Source organism: Taudactylus pleione, unplaced genomic scaffold (genome assembly GCF_031769625.1).
Source record: "Taudactylus pleione unplaced genomic scaffold, aTauple2 ptg000044l, whole genome shotgun sequence".
Taxonomy (NCBI): domain Eukaryota; kingdom Metazoa; phylum Chordata; class Amphibia; order Anura; family Myobatrachidae; genus Taudactylus; species Taudactylus pleione.
The window spans coordinates 3,469,759-3,488,944 of NW_028284446.1; the positions used below are offsets into that span (position 1 = coordinate 3,469,759).

A 19,186-nucleotide genomic window follows, 5' to 3' on the forward strand; every position below is an offset into this window, starting at 1 on the left:
CCAATACTCTGTGATACTGGCCAGCAGTGATAAGAGGTAACTTGCTGCCTCGCCAGACCAGTTGTAGGGATATGTGTATAGGTGTCTCGGTAGCCAGCTCACACGCGCACTGTAGCGGAAAGCCCGGAAGTGCTTTGGCTGCAGTTAATCCCTGTAAATGTAAATGAACTAATAAAAAAGTTTAAAAATGTTAAAAAATGGTTAGACAAAATATTTAACTATTATTCCGAAGTGAAAATTGCTTTAGTTTAAAGCATTTTTTCATTGAGTTTATTCTGCTTTCACCATCCTGAGATGTTGATAAGAGAAGAAGGATTGCAGTGGTACTTGATAAATCCTTTTGTGAAGCTGCTGCTGGTAATAGCATCTCTTTTCCTGGTGGTGACCCTTTCATAGATAAACAAATATACCCATTGTAAAGGAGTTAGGTCTTTTCTCCCCTTAATAAATAGGGCCCCATGCATATACCAACCATCCAGATTTGAGGGAACTATCTCACCATCAGGAAATTTGTCTTGATTTGCGAGTGGAAAGAGGAGCGGGTGGGAGGTATTCTCTTATGATCTCCAGTTTTTGGCTCATGCCCACTGAGATGCCACCGCCATGTCCCCAGTCCCAGTTCTGGATTCCTAAATATTAGTAGGTATTACTCTCAGTCACTCAGAAGTCAGAAGCATGTGGGAAGAGCAGATGTCATCAGTGGGGGCTGATAGGTGTGGAAAATAGATCATAGAGAGTAAAAAATGCAGCTGTACAGATGTATACACAGTCATGGATGCATACAGCAAAAGTGTAGTAGAGCTTAGCATCAGTGCCGTGTCATGACGACAGTGCACCCTGTGCTGGATTGATGCGGCCGCCCCTCTCGCGCCCCCCCCCTCCACCTGAGTTCATACTATTTCCACCTGGGGTTGGGTAGAGGGCGGGGATTTTCCTCAACACTGCCGAGCAGGGTTACAGGAGGTCTCTTTGAGACCTCTGGAGCCAGACAGTCTGCAGCCGGGGACCTTCGAGGATGCCTGTGCGGAGGCACCGGCCGCACCGCCCTTCCTATGGCCCTGCTTAGCATAGTGGGCTGAAATGACACCACGGGGATACTATATACTTATAGTGGTCAATCCAATTAGCAAAAGCAGGTTTGTCTAATGAAACTCACATACATCGCACAAATCTGTGCACTCGACAAATGCGAGATCCAATTAGAAATGCCAATTCATGGTAGTCTTCATTTCTACAAAATGTGACCTGAAAGAAGTGTATGAAAAAGTGGGGAAACCATTTACACCTCCACCTACCTGTCCCACATCATTTACACCTCCACATACCTGTCCATCATTTACACCTCCACATACCTATCCCACATCATTTACACCTCCACATACCTGTCTCACATCATTTACACCTCCACATACCTGTCCCACATTATTTACACCTCCACACACCTATCCCACATCATTTACACCTCCACATACCTGTCCCACATCATTTACACCTCCACATACCTGCCCCACATCATTTACACCTCCATATACCTGTCCCACATCATTTACACCTCCACATACCTGTCCCACATCATTTACACCTCCACATACCCATCCCACATCATTTACACCTCTACATACCTGTCCCACATCATTTACACCTCCACATACCTATCCTACATCATTTACACCTCCACATACCTGTCCCACATCATTTACACCTCCACATACCTATCCCACATCATTTACACCTCCATATACCTGTCCCACATCATTTACACCTCTACACACCTGTCCCACATCTTTTACACCTCCACATACCTGTCCCACATCATTTACACCTCCATATACCTGTCACACATCATTTACACTTCCACATACCTGTCCCATATCATTTACACCTCCATATACCTGTCCCACATCATTAACAGCTCCACGCACCTGTCCCATATAATTTACACCTCCACATACCTGTCCCATATCATTTACACATCCACATACCTGTCCCATATCATTTACACCTCCATATACCTGTCACACATCATTTACACTTCCACATACCTGTCCCACATCATTTACACCTCCATATACCTGTCCCACATCATTAACAGCTCCACGCACCTGTCCCATATAATTTACACCTCCACATACCTGTCCCATATAATTTACACCTCCACATACCTGTCCCATATCATTTACACATCCACATACCTGTCCCATATCAGGACAGATGGTGTAATGGTTAGCATTACTGCCTCACAGCACTGAGGTCATGGGTTCGATTCCCACCATGGCCCTACCTGTGTGGAGTTTGTATATTCTCCCTGTGCTTGCGTGGGTTTCCTCCGGGAACTCCGGTTTCCTCCCACACGCCAAAAATATACTGGTAAGTTAATTGGCTCCCAACAAAAATTAACCCTAGTGTGTATGTGATAGGGAACATAGACTGTAAGCAGGGACTGAAGTAAGTGGCCAAATATTCTCTGTAAAGCGCTGCGGAATATGTGTGCGCTATATAAATAACTGGTAATAAATAAATAAATAAAAATAAATTTAGCCCATTATTAAGCTTTTTAGAGAAAATCACCTGAAAACTGACATGTCTTTATTGGCTGCTATTTAATCCTCTCTACGGGCCTGATTCAGCAGAGGACAGAATTGCAAAGCCACACACAGGAGGCTTTGCAATTCTGTTTTTGATAAAATGCAAATGCAGCAGGTGCGTGACACCTGGGATCACCATCAGTCATGCTGTTGGACAGCGCCGGCTAGCTGAGTAAACCTCAGCTTACACAGGCTGGCCGGCATGCGAAGCCAGGAATCGGCTTCCATGGACAAGGATCCTGGCCTTGCCACTCCTGGAAAACGGGGACGACGCTCCCATTTCTGGGAACGCAGGCTGTCCCCACCCCGTAAACACTTCTGCCTGTCAATCAGGCAGAGGCATATGGGGGCCACATGTGCAGAATAGGTCCTGTGCACGTTCAGATGAGGCCCTAAGTGCATTTTTATTCATTGGGAGAGGTGTACTAGAGGTTCCGCACTGTGGGCCTGATTCAGAGATGGACGCTAAGGCAATTTTCACGCAGATCGAGTGATTGTTTGCCACTGTGTGTGTGCTGTGATCGCATTGCTATTATGCACGCACAGAGGAATCCATTGCCAAGTGAGTGACAGACTGCCAGCGTTTTGGCGTGGTGATGGGGAGTGGTCCACAAAAACGCAGGCGTGTCTGTCCGTTTTTTACATGGGCGTGCATAAATTAGCCACTGCGATTGCAAAAGCAGCTCTGCATGTCAGAAGAGCAACCAAAGCTGCGACAGGTCAGACCTGCCGCAAGAGTAAGATGGCCACCAATGTGCTTCGATGTTTCCGATGACTACGTAGGTATGCGTTGTTGCACGCAGGTAAGAAGGCAGCAGTGGGCGTCTTTATGCTCAGGTGAACTTTGCTGACATTTACATATTTTCGCAGCTGCGTTGTGTACGAAAACAGTTGCGATCGCATTAGCGTACATCTCTGAATCAGGCCCTGTACCCCGACATTGTTACCTTAAAATGAAGATGTTCCCTACCTTTCACCTGCTAAGGGGGGTACACACAAAAAAAATTATAATAATAATTTCCTCTGGAAAACCAATTTGAGTTTGAAATTGTATTGCAAATGGAAATCACAGTGCGAGTTTGCCATGAGAATGGCTCATAGGACCCAACTCACACCTAATTGGATTGAATCCATAGAGCACAATCTCCGGCTTTACTGGGATCTCTATAGTGTTCTTTAGGAGCTTGTGCAGAGTATGTATTTATTCTACAAGTGGGCCAAAAAAGATTGTTCTGCCATATGAAATCCAGATACTGTACATGCAAACATTATTCCTAGAAGTGAGCAAATCTGGCCAGTGGGAGACAGTCATCAGCTTGTATTTATCCATTAGCCAAATGCTTTGTATCTACAGGTTAAGTCTCCCATATCCAAAATGCTTGGGACCAGGGGTATATTGGATATCAGAATATTCTGTATTTTGGAATATGTGCATAATGGGATACAGTGTCTTGGGACTGGGACCCAAGTCTAAACACAGAATGCATTTATGTTTTATATACACCTTATACAAAGCCTGCAGGTCATTTTATACAATATTTTCAATAATTTTGTGGCTCAAACAAAGTTTGTGTACATACATGGAATTCATTTATGTTTCATATACACCTTATACACACAGCCTGAAGGTGATTTTATACAATATTTTTAATAATTTTGGCCTGGATGTACTAAGGTTGCGGTAACCATTCCGCCAGTCACCGCAACCTTACTAATCGCATATGTACTATGCGATAAGAGCTGCCCTTTGCAAAGCAGCCAACACCGGGGTATCTGTGGGACCCCGCCCCATCCGAGCCCCGGGAACTTCCTGCTCGTCACCAGCACAGGAAGCCCCGGGCTCCTACTCCCTGCACCCGGAAGATGAGGAGGAGGAGGAGGACCCAGAAGGAACGTGTGCTGGCGACCATGGAGAGCAGGTGAGTGGGGATAGCGCTGGGCGACAGTGGGGCGGCGGCGAAGCGTCGGGAGCGAGGTGCGGTAAGAAGCCCATAGGCTTCTATAGGGTAATGCGAGGTTTTTCTGGCGTTACCCTCTGCACCGATAAAAGTGTGACCGGGGCTTAGTACATATGGAAATGCATTACCATATTTTTCCTTTAGTACATCCCGGCCTTTGTATCTTAATAAAGTTTGTGTACATTGATCCATCAAAAAGCGAAGTTTTCACTATCTCAGTTATGCTAAAAAAAAAAATCTGTATTTCGGAATATTTGGATATGGGAGACTCAACCTGTAGCACATTATCATATTGTGTGACCTGAACAGTACAAATTAGTCCTCCACACCCACTCGCTGACATAACTTGACATGCCCATGTGTAGGCAGCTTTATTGGTGCAGAAAAGCACTTATTAGCTCTATTGTGGAGGTTGTATGCATGTGACAAGTTAAGGACCTACTGTATACATAGCATAGATTTCTAGGTGCCTCCTCACTGTATTCTTCTTCTATAAATCAAGGACGCAGACAACAAACTGCAATGTATGAACTACAGCAAAAAGTGTGTATATTTATATACCCAATCTCAGAAAGGAGCTATGTATCTTATTTTATGCACCTTTCCATTGCTAAATAGACATAAATCACTCAAACCCCAACTCTGTCTTCACCAGCAATAGAAGGATAGGCGGGTGGCTCCTTCCTTGTTATTATAGGATGAGCTCATACTGCACCCACCCTTTCCCCTGGGACTCATGGTTCTGATTGGCCACTTACCCAGATAATAAGATCAGCAGTGCTTATGTACTAATAGTACTAGGGAACATGTCATCACAGTGCATCCTGGAAAAGTTAGTGGAATGTATCTTTCTGCACTTTCACTGATAAATCCTGGAAAATACAGTGGAATATATTTCTCTGCACTTTCCGTAATAACAATTCTTTCTACAAATGAATGCAAAATAATAATAAATGGTTTTATAAAACATACTGTCCTGAAGACAGAGTCATTGTATCTTACATTTCCGTGCACATGTGAATATGCTGCTGCCATTACAAAGTTTACATTTTTTTTAATTTAGCAAAAATATAATTGTTTTAATAAAAATATCCACAATTTATTCTGCTATCTGCTAAATGTCTATACATATATCCAGTTATTAACATGATCAGTAGATGACAATGTATATCTAATAGTAAACTAAAGTAACCTCTGTCGACTCCAGTAAAACAATGCCCCTTAGTGTCTACATCAGGGGCAAATAGAGGATTTCTATAGTGGGGTTTCCAAATGCTTGATTTTAGAATGAGTGTGGCCAGTCCATAAAGAGGGCATAATTAGCAACTACTGTATCCAGCTTTAATATGCATAATTAAAAGTGTATTGTATGTCATAATTTCAACATATACAGAGGACCAGGACCTATAGATGGTCTATAACAGTGCACCCCTAACAGTGCATTTTTTCCAGATCTCCCAGTTGGTGCACAGGTGTATTCATTACTGGCTGACACATGTGGTGCTAATTATTTCATTTGTTATACTGAGAACATTATATAAATAAATATAACGTGGTGCGCTCTGGGGCACTAAGTTATCTGATGATTTAACTATATGCGGTATCTTTGATTACTTTATCAGTGTGTAAAGGTGTTACAGTCTCATATATGGGCAGCACAGATGGTGTAATGGTTAGCGTGAGGTCGTGGGTTCGATTCCCACCACGGCCCTACCTGTGCGGAGTTTGTATATTCTCCCTGTGCTTGCGTGGGTTTCCTCCGGGTACTCCGGTTTCCTCCCACACCCCAAAAATATACTGGTAGGTTAATTGGCTCCCAACACAAATTAACCCGTGTGTGTGAGCATGTGATAGGGAATATAGAGTGTAAGCTCCACTGGGGCAGGGACTGATGTGAATGGACAAATATTTTCTGTAAAGCGCTGCGGAATATGTGTGCGCTATATAAATAACTGGTAATAATAATATATATCCACAAATTATCCGCATAAAGTCCAGAAATTGACTGTAGTAGAATATTAGTCCTTAGTCATATAAATCCCAGAACAAACTGATGTAACTTTTATCTTTGGTTCACGTGGTCTGTTGGATGGGTGTTCTTATTAAAGCTGGCCACACACTGGACCAACTTTCATCCAACCAGCCAACTAGTTGATTGGTTGGAATGAAAATCTGGTAAGGAATGGGAGTAAATGATGATCAGCAATTTGCTCCTAAATGCCAGAAAACAGATGAAAATGGTCGTCAGACAAGTTTGTTAAATGTTTGATCTAAACAATTTGTTCAAACATCAGTTTTTCTCCATTTTCTGGCGTTTGGGAGCAAATTGCTGATTATCATTTACTTTCATACCTTACCAGATTTTCATTCCAACCAATCAACTAGTTTGCTGGCTGGATGTAAGTTGGTCAGTGTGTGGCCAGCTTTAGTCTCAGCCCTCTTCACCTTTTCTCTCCACCTAAAATGTAATATTATGCACAGTATCAGGAACTTATAAGGACACTATTGATGCAGTTTAGGTAAGTGAAAATTTACTTACCCGGATAGTGTTATGTTCCTCCTGCTGGTCCTCTCAGTCCCGGTGCTTCAGGTGGTGGTGTGTGGGGTTTATACACCTTTTACACTGGAGTTTGCGGAAATGTACTGTTAGTATAACTAAATATGGCTGCAGGGTGTGCGGTGTGGGCTCCCCTGGACCCAGGGGCCCGTGTGCACCGTACACCCTACACCCATTATAAATACACCCCTGTCGCAGATGCAGTTATGGCAAATGATGCTAAAGCGGTGGCAGCAGCGCACGACTCAGATCAGCCCCATGGTGTGCTTTGTGCCCAGTAGGATCTCCACTAACAAAAACAAAATTGTAAAAATTTAATTTCCAAGCTCTATTCCAGCAAAATAATACCATCACATTATGGGTATATTTGCTAACACTTCTAAAAAGGTAATTGGAGGTGTTGTCCATATCATCCAATCAGCTTGTACCTTTCATATATCTAGTACAGTCTAGGAAGTGATAGAATCTGGGATGCTGTCCTTTATGATGTTAACGTTAAAATGTCGACAGGCAACATACCGACATTTTCAGAATGTTGATATGTTCAAAATGTCAACATCTGAAATATTGAAATGAGAAATCACAGGGTTATGCACTATGGGGGGAGGGGTAAGTGTTAGGCATTGGGGGGATGGGGGGTGGTTAGGGTTAGACACTGGGGGGGAGAGGTAAGGGTTAGGCATTGGGGGGGATGGAGGGTGGTTAGGGTTAGACACTGGGGGGAGGGGTAAGGGTTAGGTATTGGGGGGATGGAGGGTGGTTAGGGTTAGGCACTGGGGGGGAGGGGTAAGGGTTAGGCATTGGGGGGATGGAGGGTGGTTAGGGTTAGGCACTAGGGGGGAGGGGTAAGGGTTAGGCATTGGGGGGATGGAGGGTGGTTAGGGTTAGGCACTATGGGGAGAGGGGTAAGGGTTAGGCATTGGGGTGGAGGGTGGTTAGGGTTAGGCACTAGGGGGAGGGGTAAGGGTTAGGCATTGGGGGAATGGAGGGTGGATAGGGTTAGGCACTAGGGGGAGGGGTAAGGGTTAGGCATTGGGGGATGGAGGGTGGTTAGGGTTAGGCACTGGGGGGGAGAGGTAAGGGTTAGGCATTGGGGGATGGAGGGTGGTTAGGGTTAGGCGCTATAAAGAGGATTAGGGGTAGTGATTAGTTTGGCCTGGTTTTGTGTCGGTGGAGGAAAATCTTAATGCTACAGTATACAATAACTTTCTTTAGAATTTTTTGTTTCCTATTTTTTGTCTACAGTTTGGGGAAAGCTTTCCCTGTTTCAGTAGGACAATGTCTGTGTACAAAGCAAGACCTTTAAATAATGACTTGCTGAGTTTGGTGTTAAAGAACTCGGCTGGCCTGCAAGCCGAGCACTGACCTCAACTCAGTCAAACACCTTTAAGATGAATTGCAATGTGGCCTGTACCTTATCCTCCAGCATCAGTGTCTGACCTCATTAATGCTCTTGCTGCTGAATGGTTGTGAATCCCAGCAGCCATACTCCAAATATAGTGGAAAGCCTTCCAAGAAGAGTGAATGCTATTATTGCACAAAAGGGGAACCGACTCGTATTAATACCCACGGTTTGCCTCCGCTGTTACCAAACAGCACCTGGAGCCCCTTCTGTGCCAAACACCTCATTACAAGGGCTGCTTCATTAAACACTAAAGGATTCAGGTCTAGAGGAGTCCTGTAAACATAAAATGTGTAAGTCCTGCAGAGATTTAATGTAATTGTGTGTACCAGTGTTAAAATCACAAAGTGACAAGAATGGCACGGGATCTTTTTGCTTGCTGACTTTTAAATCCGATGCCTGCTGACATCAGGAGACACAATCTTATGCATCGGACTCAGTAAGCGATACAAGGAGGAGCAAGCACACTTATTAGGAGAATGAAGCAATGGGATTGGGGCCGCATTAATAGCATTGTTGGAAACAGATCAGTAGCAACATGTTCAGAGATGGTGTTATTAGCAGCAGCAACCCGGGAATGGGTTAAAATTGCTGCAGAAAGTGTATGGTGGGCGGTACTTTATCTCTCTCCACATTATCTCTCTCCAAGCCTTGATAACTCTCACCCTTAAATTGAGGAAAAAAGTGAAATCTGTGCCCAGGCCTAGAGAAGTAAATGGCCTATGTACCACTATATGATGTGCTACTGATAATAAATTACATGTGTGGTCCAAGACTGTTTAGTTAACAGCTACGGACAGATTACAGATGGAACCTGTTTCACCATTAAGGTATATAGAATATTGAAATAATGCACAATAGTACAGTTAGGGATTTAGCCAGTCAAATAATTACATCTGTCCAAGTACAGCTAGAACATATTTTAAGAAATACTTTTAAATATTAAAGGCTTATCATAACCAAAGTATGTACGTTAGGGATGACACTTTACCCAGACACATGTTAAATGTATCCACTGTCTGTCTGATGTGTATTCCTTTCTGACATGATGATCTACTGCATGACTGAGTGCTGAATGCAGTCAGTTTGATTCTCATGCAGCCCTGCAGACTGGATCTTCCTTGTGTGTCCGGTTTAAATGGCTCATGTGCAATTCTTGTGCGTGCCCTTCACTTCCACATCAATGAATTTGCTTTTATCAGAATACAGATAATGGAGCCTCTTATCTCTCCTCCCCCACTGCCCTCTGCTTCCTTCTGCCCCTCTCCTTCAATTCTTTCTCTTCCATGCTCCATCAATCCTGTTCACACCCTGCACTCCAATCAGATATATATATATATATATATATATGTGTGTATGTGTCGTGGGGACATGTACTCACACACACACACACACACACACACACACACACACTAGGGCACACACTAGGGATCATTTTTTGATCAGTAGCCAATGAATCTACCAGTGTATATTTGGAATGTAGGAAGAGGCCAGAGGAAATGGAGGAAACCCTCGGGTAGAATATTCAAACTCCAAACAGTTAAGACCTATTGAACCCAAGACCTCATTGCTGTGGGCAGCACATTTCTCTAATGCCTAACTTTATTCCCTGAAATCCATCATTAAGCATATTTGCTAGTGATCCTGTACTCTCTACACTCTGCCCATTTTAATGACACAGTATTCCAGGCCATGTCTCCTGCTGAATCGCATGATCACATCACATGGACCTTCTGAGCCTGAGGCACTAGGTTTCAGTATGTGTTATGAGTGCAGCATGACCTAACACCTCCCAGACTGAGGCATTAACCCCTGAGCCATAATTGCATTACTTAGCACAATGTGTTTTTCTGGTCACAGACAAAGCCGGAGAAGTCTGTATGCATGCATTGTCAGGGGTTTGGCTATAATGAGACAATCTAAGGAAGCTATCTCCTAATGGTGAGGGATCAGAGAGAGTTTAAATCAGGTTAAGAGCAAATGACAATTTTCTTAATGTAGCTGCCCAGCACTTTGTACAGTAGGTAAGTTCGACAATGAAACTACACTTTTTCCCCTCCACAGCATTATATCAATCTGACTAAACCTTCTTAAGTGCAGTCAGATGCTTATCAATCAGACCTACAAAGACGAGTTCCTGTGTGCAAGGTTGCAGGCCAACATTAAGCTATGCCCAAGGGTGCGGATGTGAATGCAGAGCAGTAGGCTATTGTGGTTATTTGCTCTGTCTGCTAAATATGTGCCTTGTTGGTGTCTTTGAGCTATCAATGACACAGGCGACACATACCTTACTCTAATTATACATAACATATATTTTTAACATTGTTTCCTTAAATAGAATCTCCTTAGTGGTAAGTTCTGTATAAATATCCTGTCACTTCCTTTGACATCACTTCCAGGGGATTAATAAATTGAGTCAATTAGTTTGAGATCTTTTTTACGCATAAGATATTCTATCTCTCTGTCATCCTCAATGCGGATGGTGCAGTCAGCACAAGTATTTAAATTAATATTTTATTTATCATATTACACTCTGAATGTGCTTTTAGATGTGTAAGTCCATCCCACCAAATATGTCAGAGGCCCATTAATGAGCTGCTGTGACCAGTGTGTGGTAGTGACTATCGTCACGTCATTGGAGCAGAGCCAGCTTGTGCGAAGACTTTCCAGAATAGACTTTATTGATCAGTGTGAATTGGAACGTAAAAATGTTTTCAAAGGGCATCAGGTTTGCTGGAGGAATTACAGCATTATATACTGCAGCATAAAGGATGAGCCGATATATGTTGACACTGAAACCAGTTTGAAGTGTTTAATTTAGGATGTGCTTTCTCTATTATCTTCAGCAAATACATACTACACACATAATAATCTAGTGCATTGTGGGCTCAATGTGCTGATCATTGCTAATAATATTGTCATGTATTGAATGTAGCCCCTCCCAATGTGGCCTGTATAGAAAGACTGCAGCTCTTATTCAGTGGTGCCAGAAATTAGTTCTTTTAGAGGTACTCTGTGTGCGCACATGCGGGTGTGGCCATACATCACGAGCGGCATGGCCATGCGTCACAGGGCGTGTCCGTTCAACATGCCTCCGTTTCTTGGCAATCTATGGTCATGCCCAGCCTTCTGGGAGCTGCTGGGCTGCCCCAAGGGCCCCAGTCACACAAGTCGGCCCAGGTACTGGGGTCCGGATTGCCGCCGAGCGCTCCGCAGCACAGCTAGTTGTGGCGAAATCAGAGGCGGCCCTAGGCATAGGCAAACTAAGCAAATGCCTAGGGGCATCCAAGCCCACCTAGGGCAGGTGAGGGGTGCTGACACAATGCTGTGCTGGGTGAGGGCCGGGGTAATGGGTGCTGTGATCTGTGGTGTGCTGGAAGAGGGGTGCTGGGTTGGGAGAGGGGTGACAGATGATGTGCTGTTTTGAGTGATGAGTGCTGTGGGAGAGGTGTGAGGGGTGCTGTGTTGTGATCTGTGCTGGGAGAGGCGTGAAGGGTGCTGTGATCTCTGCTGTGATGGGATAGGGGTGCTGTGATCTGTGCTGTGTTGGGAGTGGGGTGCTTGGTGAGAGGTGCTGTGCTAGGTGAGGGGTGCTGGGAGCACAGCACAATGGGGGAAGGGGCCACAGCACAGTGACACCACACCCCTTTTCAGAATTCCACGGGGGGGACACCACCCAAAATCCCTAATTTGGCTAGGGCAGGCTCTGGGCGAAATGGTGGTATGTGCAGGTATGACGTACTGGTTACCGATTTCTAAATGGTATGTGGTACCAACCTACACCACTGCTTTTATTGGACCCGAGTTGCATTTACAATGAGGATGGATTACAAATATAAAACTACACCTACCCTTTGCTGAGTGCAATAGAAGAGTCTGAAAAAGTCAACCCGTCGGCATACACAGAGCTGAGAATATGGTGTAAATCATGCCCAGAACGCTCCTGCGACACTCCCACAAAACAATTTATTTATGTGACAATGCCCAATAGACTCCAGAAATTCCAAGTTTACAGACAGAGAGAAACAGCCAAGATCCATCCAACTCAGAATCACCTGGAGATATACAATGTGAATAAGTGTATGCTCGCTACTGAGCATACACATAGTTTGCTAAAACTCACTAGAGCTTCATGAAACTCAGAATCAGGCCTATTGTGTCCAGTGCAGAATATTAATAGCAGCCTCAATATAACAGTGAATGTTGATTTATGATATATCTCATAGTCACAGTAACACATTTGCTGGGCCCAAGCATGCAGAGAACAGTAGAGCAGGGGCTTCCAGAGCAGATGAACACATATTCTGGGTTGCAGAGCAGTTGCATGTGCCTCTTTGGTAGTAGTTATGCCCCTGGCTCTGGTCAACTATAGACTTAATACAGCACACTGGTGTTGTGCAAAACAGTTGCTGGCTAGATGCTACTTTACTGGCCATCTGAATATTTAATAGTCCTATTACAGAAGCATTAGGTATTTGGTGGCCAGCACCAATAAATTAAGCAGCTGTTTATTATATATTTGAATCTATTGTGAAATGTTCCAAAGTCTCCATGAGTATGGCTGTATTCTATCTTCATCAATTATTATAGATTTGTTTAAATGGTGGAGATAGTGATAAGCCTAATCATGGCTGCCATCAGAAGTTGTGGGGTCCAGGGCCGGATTAACAATGGGGCGGGTGGAGCTACAGCTCCAGGCCACCCCATGAAAATAGGCCCACAGGACCAACTGCAGTGCAGGTAGTGGTGACAGGAAAAAAAAATATTTCCTGTCACCACCCCAGCATTCCGAAGCCCTGTCCTTCCTATCTAACCTAACGGCCACCAGAATCATTGCTCATTATACCCTGTCTCCTGCCGCCTGAAGCCCCGCCTACTGAGTCAACTCTGCTCAAAACTCCTCCCCCAGACTGTTCAAGACTCTGCCTTCAGACTGTCCTGATTAGCGCTAAGCCCCGCCCCTAATTTGCGCTAGGCTCCGCCCCCAAAGCGCTATTGCTGGGATAACTGAAACTGAGCACCCAGGTCTTCTAAAGTTCCACCCACTCACCCCTCCATCAGTACTGCAGCCGGGCACTAACCAGAGGTGGGTGTAATGCTGGCATCTGTATATGTGTGTGTGAGTGTTGCCACAACCCAAGCATGACCCCTGCTGACAGCTCCCTCCTTACACTCCCCCATACAGTAGAATGTCCTGCAAAGAGTCCTGTGAGAAACAAACAAAAAGAAAAACAATTTAAATCATTGAGACAGGTAACCCCAAACACACAAGCTTTTCCATCACACTTATGTACAGTGCCGGAAAGTAAACATATTTTTTATTCTCATTTTGTTTTGTTTGTGCACCAATATGTATTTTATTTCACTGATTTTAGATATTAAAGATAATAGAATATTGTTCCTAATTGGAGGCGCACCATAATTTTTCTTTGCCTTGTGCTCCATTAACTGTTGATAGGCCTCTGTATGTGATGTCACATAGGTACCACCACTCTCTGAAGCAGCTGTGCCCGACCAGTGAGCACAGCCACTGATCTGTGAAGGTGGCCCGGCTGATACTCTCTTGCTGGCTGCCTGGCTTCTGCTGATTGAACAGGCCCACAGTGTTGTTACCTGCTGGCTGCTGCTAACAATGGGCCTGATTCAGAGCCGGATGCAATTACCGCTCGCTCGTCCAGAAAATAGGGGTGGCTATTCAAATGAACCGTTCGCTCTTTGCGGTCTGTTCACGCCTCTAGGTCTGAACGAGCGAACCAAACTTGCGGTCGTTTTTTGGAAAAATACGCCCCCTGGCCACTCGCTTCCTACGTCATGTCCGCTATTTATTAGATTAATCGAGTACATCGCCCAGCGTATGAACTGCTCGCTATTCTTGTGGTTGTTTTTTGCTACCACAAATTTGCGAGCAGTTCTGGCTATAAAATAACTCAGTGACGTGGTCAGTGATGCTGCTGTATTAATTATACACACACATAAAACGCCTGTTTTGACCTTTAAGCACGCCTGCGTTCTGATCTCCACTCCCCGTTTTCAAGCACCTTCCCCTGTTACCACCCACATACGCCTCCTCATGTCATTCAAAATAGCAGGCATTCGCTATATAGCGAACAAATGATTTTCGGCCGCACTGACTGGTTTGCGCATGCGTATTAAAAACCGTACGCATGCGCAGATGGGCGAACATCGCTCGGAACGAGCGTACTGCCGCTTACGAACGGCTCTGAATCAGGCCCAATGATCACTGCACTGGTATGCAGGCACTGACAAGATTTTAATTTTATATATATATCAAACAAAGGACCTGATTCAGACCCGATCGCTAAGCTGCGGACGCTCGCAAAAGGGGCCGGGTATGCAAATCAAGTGATCGCTCTTTGCGGTGTAAGGATGCCTCTGTATCTTAGTGAGTGATGGCAGTTAGCGTACGCAGGACTATAAAACCTCCCACCTGTCACTTGCTGCACACGTCATCTCCAGGAAGTGTGTGTTTAATTGGGAACATCGAGGGCTATCGGAGCTGCTCGCAGCGCTTGAGGTAGACCATACCCTCCCGCAAACACTGCGAGCAGTTCAGGATAAAAAACAACCAAGTGACTTGTTCGATGACGCTACTTTGCTAATTATACACACCCATTAAACTCCGTTTTGGCACCCAGACACGCCTGCGTTCGCACATCCACACCCCTGTTCACAAGCGCCTTCCCCTGTTACCACCCACAAATGGCGCAATCTGTCACTCAAAGTAGCGGCCAGGCTGTGTAGAATGAGCGCTCGTTTCCCGATCGCTAAGACTGGCTTGCGCACGCGCATTGCAAACCATACGCATGCGCATATGTGCGATTATCGGCAAGAACGAGCGAGCGCAGCTTATCGATCGGTTCTGAATGACCTTCAAAGAACGAAGCCGCAGGCACTTAAAAATAACAATACCAGTGAAATAAATAACTCAAAGGGCCTGATTCAGAGCCGCTCGTAAGCGGCCGCTCGTTCGTTCCGAGCGATGTTCGCACAACTGTGCATGCATATGGGTCGTAATGCGCATGCACCAACCAATCAGTGTGGTCGGAAATCAAGCACTCGCAAAATAGCGAGTGCCTGCTAATTTGAGTGACAGGATGAGGCGTTTGTGGATGGTAACAGGGGAAGGTGCTTGAAAACGGGGAGTGGTGATCCGAACGCAGGCGCGCCAAACGGTCAAAACGGGCGTTTTAAGGGTGTGCATAATTAACAAAGCAGCGTCATATGCCACGTCACTTGGTTGTCTCTTAGCCTGAACTGTTCGCATGATTGCGGTAGGAAAATCCTACCACAAGCACTGCGAGCAGTTCAGACGCCTTTCGATGTACTCGATTAATCTAATAAATAGTGTAGATGACGTAGGATGCGAGCGGCCAGGGGGCGTCTTTACAAAATAGCGAGCGCATGTTTCGCTCGCTCGCTCAGACATAGAGGCGTCAACAGACCGCAAAGAGCGAGCGCTCAATTTAAATATCCGGCCCCTTTTTCTGAACGAGCGAGCGCAAATAGCGTCCGGCTCTGAATCAGGCCCAAAATTCAAAGATAGCGTTGCACAGGACTGAGGCTCTACTTGTCCGGAGTGTTAAAAAAACCAACAAGACGCACCCCAATGGTGCAGTACTTTCTGATTCCACCTGTGTGCTCAAAATTAATAATATCATGCAAGGCATAAGCCCATTTATTTTATCTCTGGTATGACGCCTTATTGTACATCATATTATTAAGTTTGAGCACACAGAAGTGGAATCAGAAAATATTACACCATTTGGGCTCATCGTGTTGGTTTTGATATATATCTGTGTATTTTAGAGTCTTTTGACGCAGCTGCATCCTTATGCTAATGCTGCGGCCAATTTCATTAATAGTGAGACGCCCACTTGCAGCGTCTTGCGGCGTTGCAGTGCGATCTCTGTGCGTCTTTAGACCATCTGTGCACCAATGGATGCATCCGATACTGTTCTGCATCTCTAAGCGCTAACAATGGGAGCGCACGCACTGTGCCACTGGGACTCATGCACAGAATTAAAAACATTGGCCAACTGCATGCGGTATCAGACCCTATGTGACTTTGTTTTGGATCTCACTATGGTGTCTAGATCTAACAACTTCTCAGTATAACTATTAATAGGATAAGGTATTTTTATAGAGAAAGATGTCACATTCATTACATCACTAAGTGACCCGTGTGCTCTTTAATAGAGACATTTTCAGATTTACAGTATGTCATCACTATGTGCCATTTTAACAAGGAGTGTTCTTCTTTGTAGACTCACGCATTACACTACTAATGTAAGAAAAAACGGAAGAGAGATTCTGGGGTGTAGTTACTAAGCAGTGTTAGGAGACAGAGTGAAAAGTGATAAGGTCCCAGCCAATCAGCTCCCAACTGTCATCTGTGTTTGAAAAATGACAGTTGGGAAATGATTGGCTGGCACTTTATCACATACTTATCACTTTTCACTCTGTCTCATAACACTGCTTAGTAAATAGATCCCTTAGGCTTTTAAAGGTAGGGACTAGTCACACCACACAGCACTGGCCACAACTGCTGTGCAGACGGGATGTAGTCAGGATACCTGCTGGCGCTATCCCGCCCGCCAATATCCCGACACGACATCCCGAAATGGGACTAAAGATATCTTTAGCCTATCTTTAGCCCCACTACAGAATCCCAACACCCGGCTTACCGATAGTAGGTAAGCCGGGCGTCGGCAGCGGATAGCCGTGGGTGGGGGGAGATTTAGGTTTAGGGCTCCCGGGGGGACTTAATGTTAGGCACCTCCCCGGGAGGGTTAGGGTAGGGGAAAGGGGTCAAGGTTAGGCACCATTAGGGGGGGATAGGGTTAGGCACCCCTCCTGGTGGGTAAGGATTAGGGGCAGGGGGTTAGCTTTAGGCACTAACGGGGGGAGGTTAGGCACCCCTAAGGGAGTTTTAGGGGGGAAGGGTTTACTTCCCTGGCGATGTTGGGATCTCCTCCGTCGGGCTGATGCCGCTGGCATTTCAATCCAATTCCGTGCAGACAACACCCCCACATCACTAGTCAACAACCCAAGCACTGGACACACCACTTACGGTGCACACAATAGGCCCTTTATAAATTTCAGCTCCAGGCCCATGTGGGCCTTAATCTGGCACTGGTGGGGTCCGGTACTGACTAAATAGACATTGCCCTCTCCTCCCCGGGAAGATGGAGCAGAGGTAGGCAGAGCTGTGCATAATGTGGGTGGAGCTACATTGGGGATGGGGCATCAATTGGTGCGTAAACCTGTTTAAAACTTCTCAAAGTTTGGGCTGTAGTTGATTATAAACTGACAATCTATCATAATATATGAAACTATACAAATACAGAAATATAGAAGAGAAAACTGCTGTAAATTCACACACACAGAAAAACAATCTTTACTAAATACATAGGAAAAGCAACGTCGATTCTACATACATTCATATGTAAGAAAAGCCAGATCCACATATAATACGCGGAAATAGCCAGGTCCACATAAAATGCATTGAAAATGCCGGATCCACATAAAATACATTGAAATTGCCAGATCCACATAAAATACATTGGAAAAGCCACATCCACATAAAAAGCCAGAAGGAAGTGCAGAACGGGGGGCTGGACCTATTGGGGACACGGGGTGGCACAGGGCAGGGGAAGGCTGGACATGGGGGGGGGGCACAGGGCTGGGAAAGCTGAACGGAGGGAGGCACAGGGCAGGGATGGCTGACTGGACTAGGTGAGGGGCACAGGGTAGGGAAAGCTCACTGGACTAGTGGGAGGCACAGGACAGGGAAGACTGGCTGGACTGCGGGGGCACAGGGATGGCTGGCTGGACAGGGGGGCAGGGCAGAGAAGGCTGGCTGGACTGGGGGGGGGGCGCAGGGAAGGCTGGCTGGACTAAGGGAAGTACAGGGAAAGGTCAGGAACTACTTACCTGCCACTGTCAGGCATAGAGAATATGGAGCAAGCCACGAGCCAATCAAAGCTCGCCGACTGGCATCCAATCTGGAGCGGCCACAGATTTGCTGCTGTTTCGCGAGTTCTGATTGGCTCGCAACCAGCACCTTATTTGGAATACCACCGGCACTGTTTTTCTCCCTGGCTGCTGGTGCAATCCACATCGCTGCCATCCGGGCCCCCTCTCATTCCAGGCCCAGGAGCCTGCCCCTGCTATCCCCCCCGCCCGATGGCGGCCCAGAGCAGAGTGTATTGTTATTTCTCCCTGGTGCAAGTGCAATCCACATCGTTGTCACATCCGGGCCCCCTCTCATTCTAGGCCCGGCAGCCCCCTTCCCCCCCCCCCTCCCTGATGGCGGCCCAGAGCAGAATGTACTGTGCAAATATACAAGGTAGGCTTAAGAACAGTTTCTAGTGCATTAACAGTTCCTCAGTTGTAGAGCTATATTACGTGACTACACATTGTATATGTACCTAGCCTCTTTTAGCCAAAATTAACACCAAACAATAACTGCATAACACAGTGACGTTATGCAGACGAAATGTTCACAGGCCACAACCTTTATAGTAAAACATTTTAAGTAGAGGGTTATGGTAGGTGAACCCTTGTTATAAGGCATAGATATTAGTACTTTTGTCTCTGTGTATATAAAAAACGAAAAATAAATACATAGTTTATATTATTAGAGCATATGAACCACTAGGTG

At 45.4% G+C, this 19,186-nt stretch overlaps 1 protein-coding gene across 2 annotated transcripts in view; it reads left to right on the forward strand.

The window, feature by feature from the left end:
- PALM (paralemmin) overlaps positions 1-19,186 on the forward strand; it is a 110,204-nt gene that overhangs the window by 24,225 nt on the left and 66,793 nt on the right. The window lies entirely within an intron of this gene.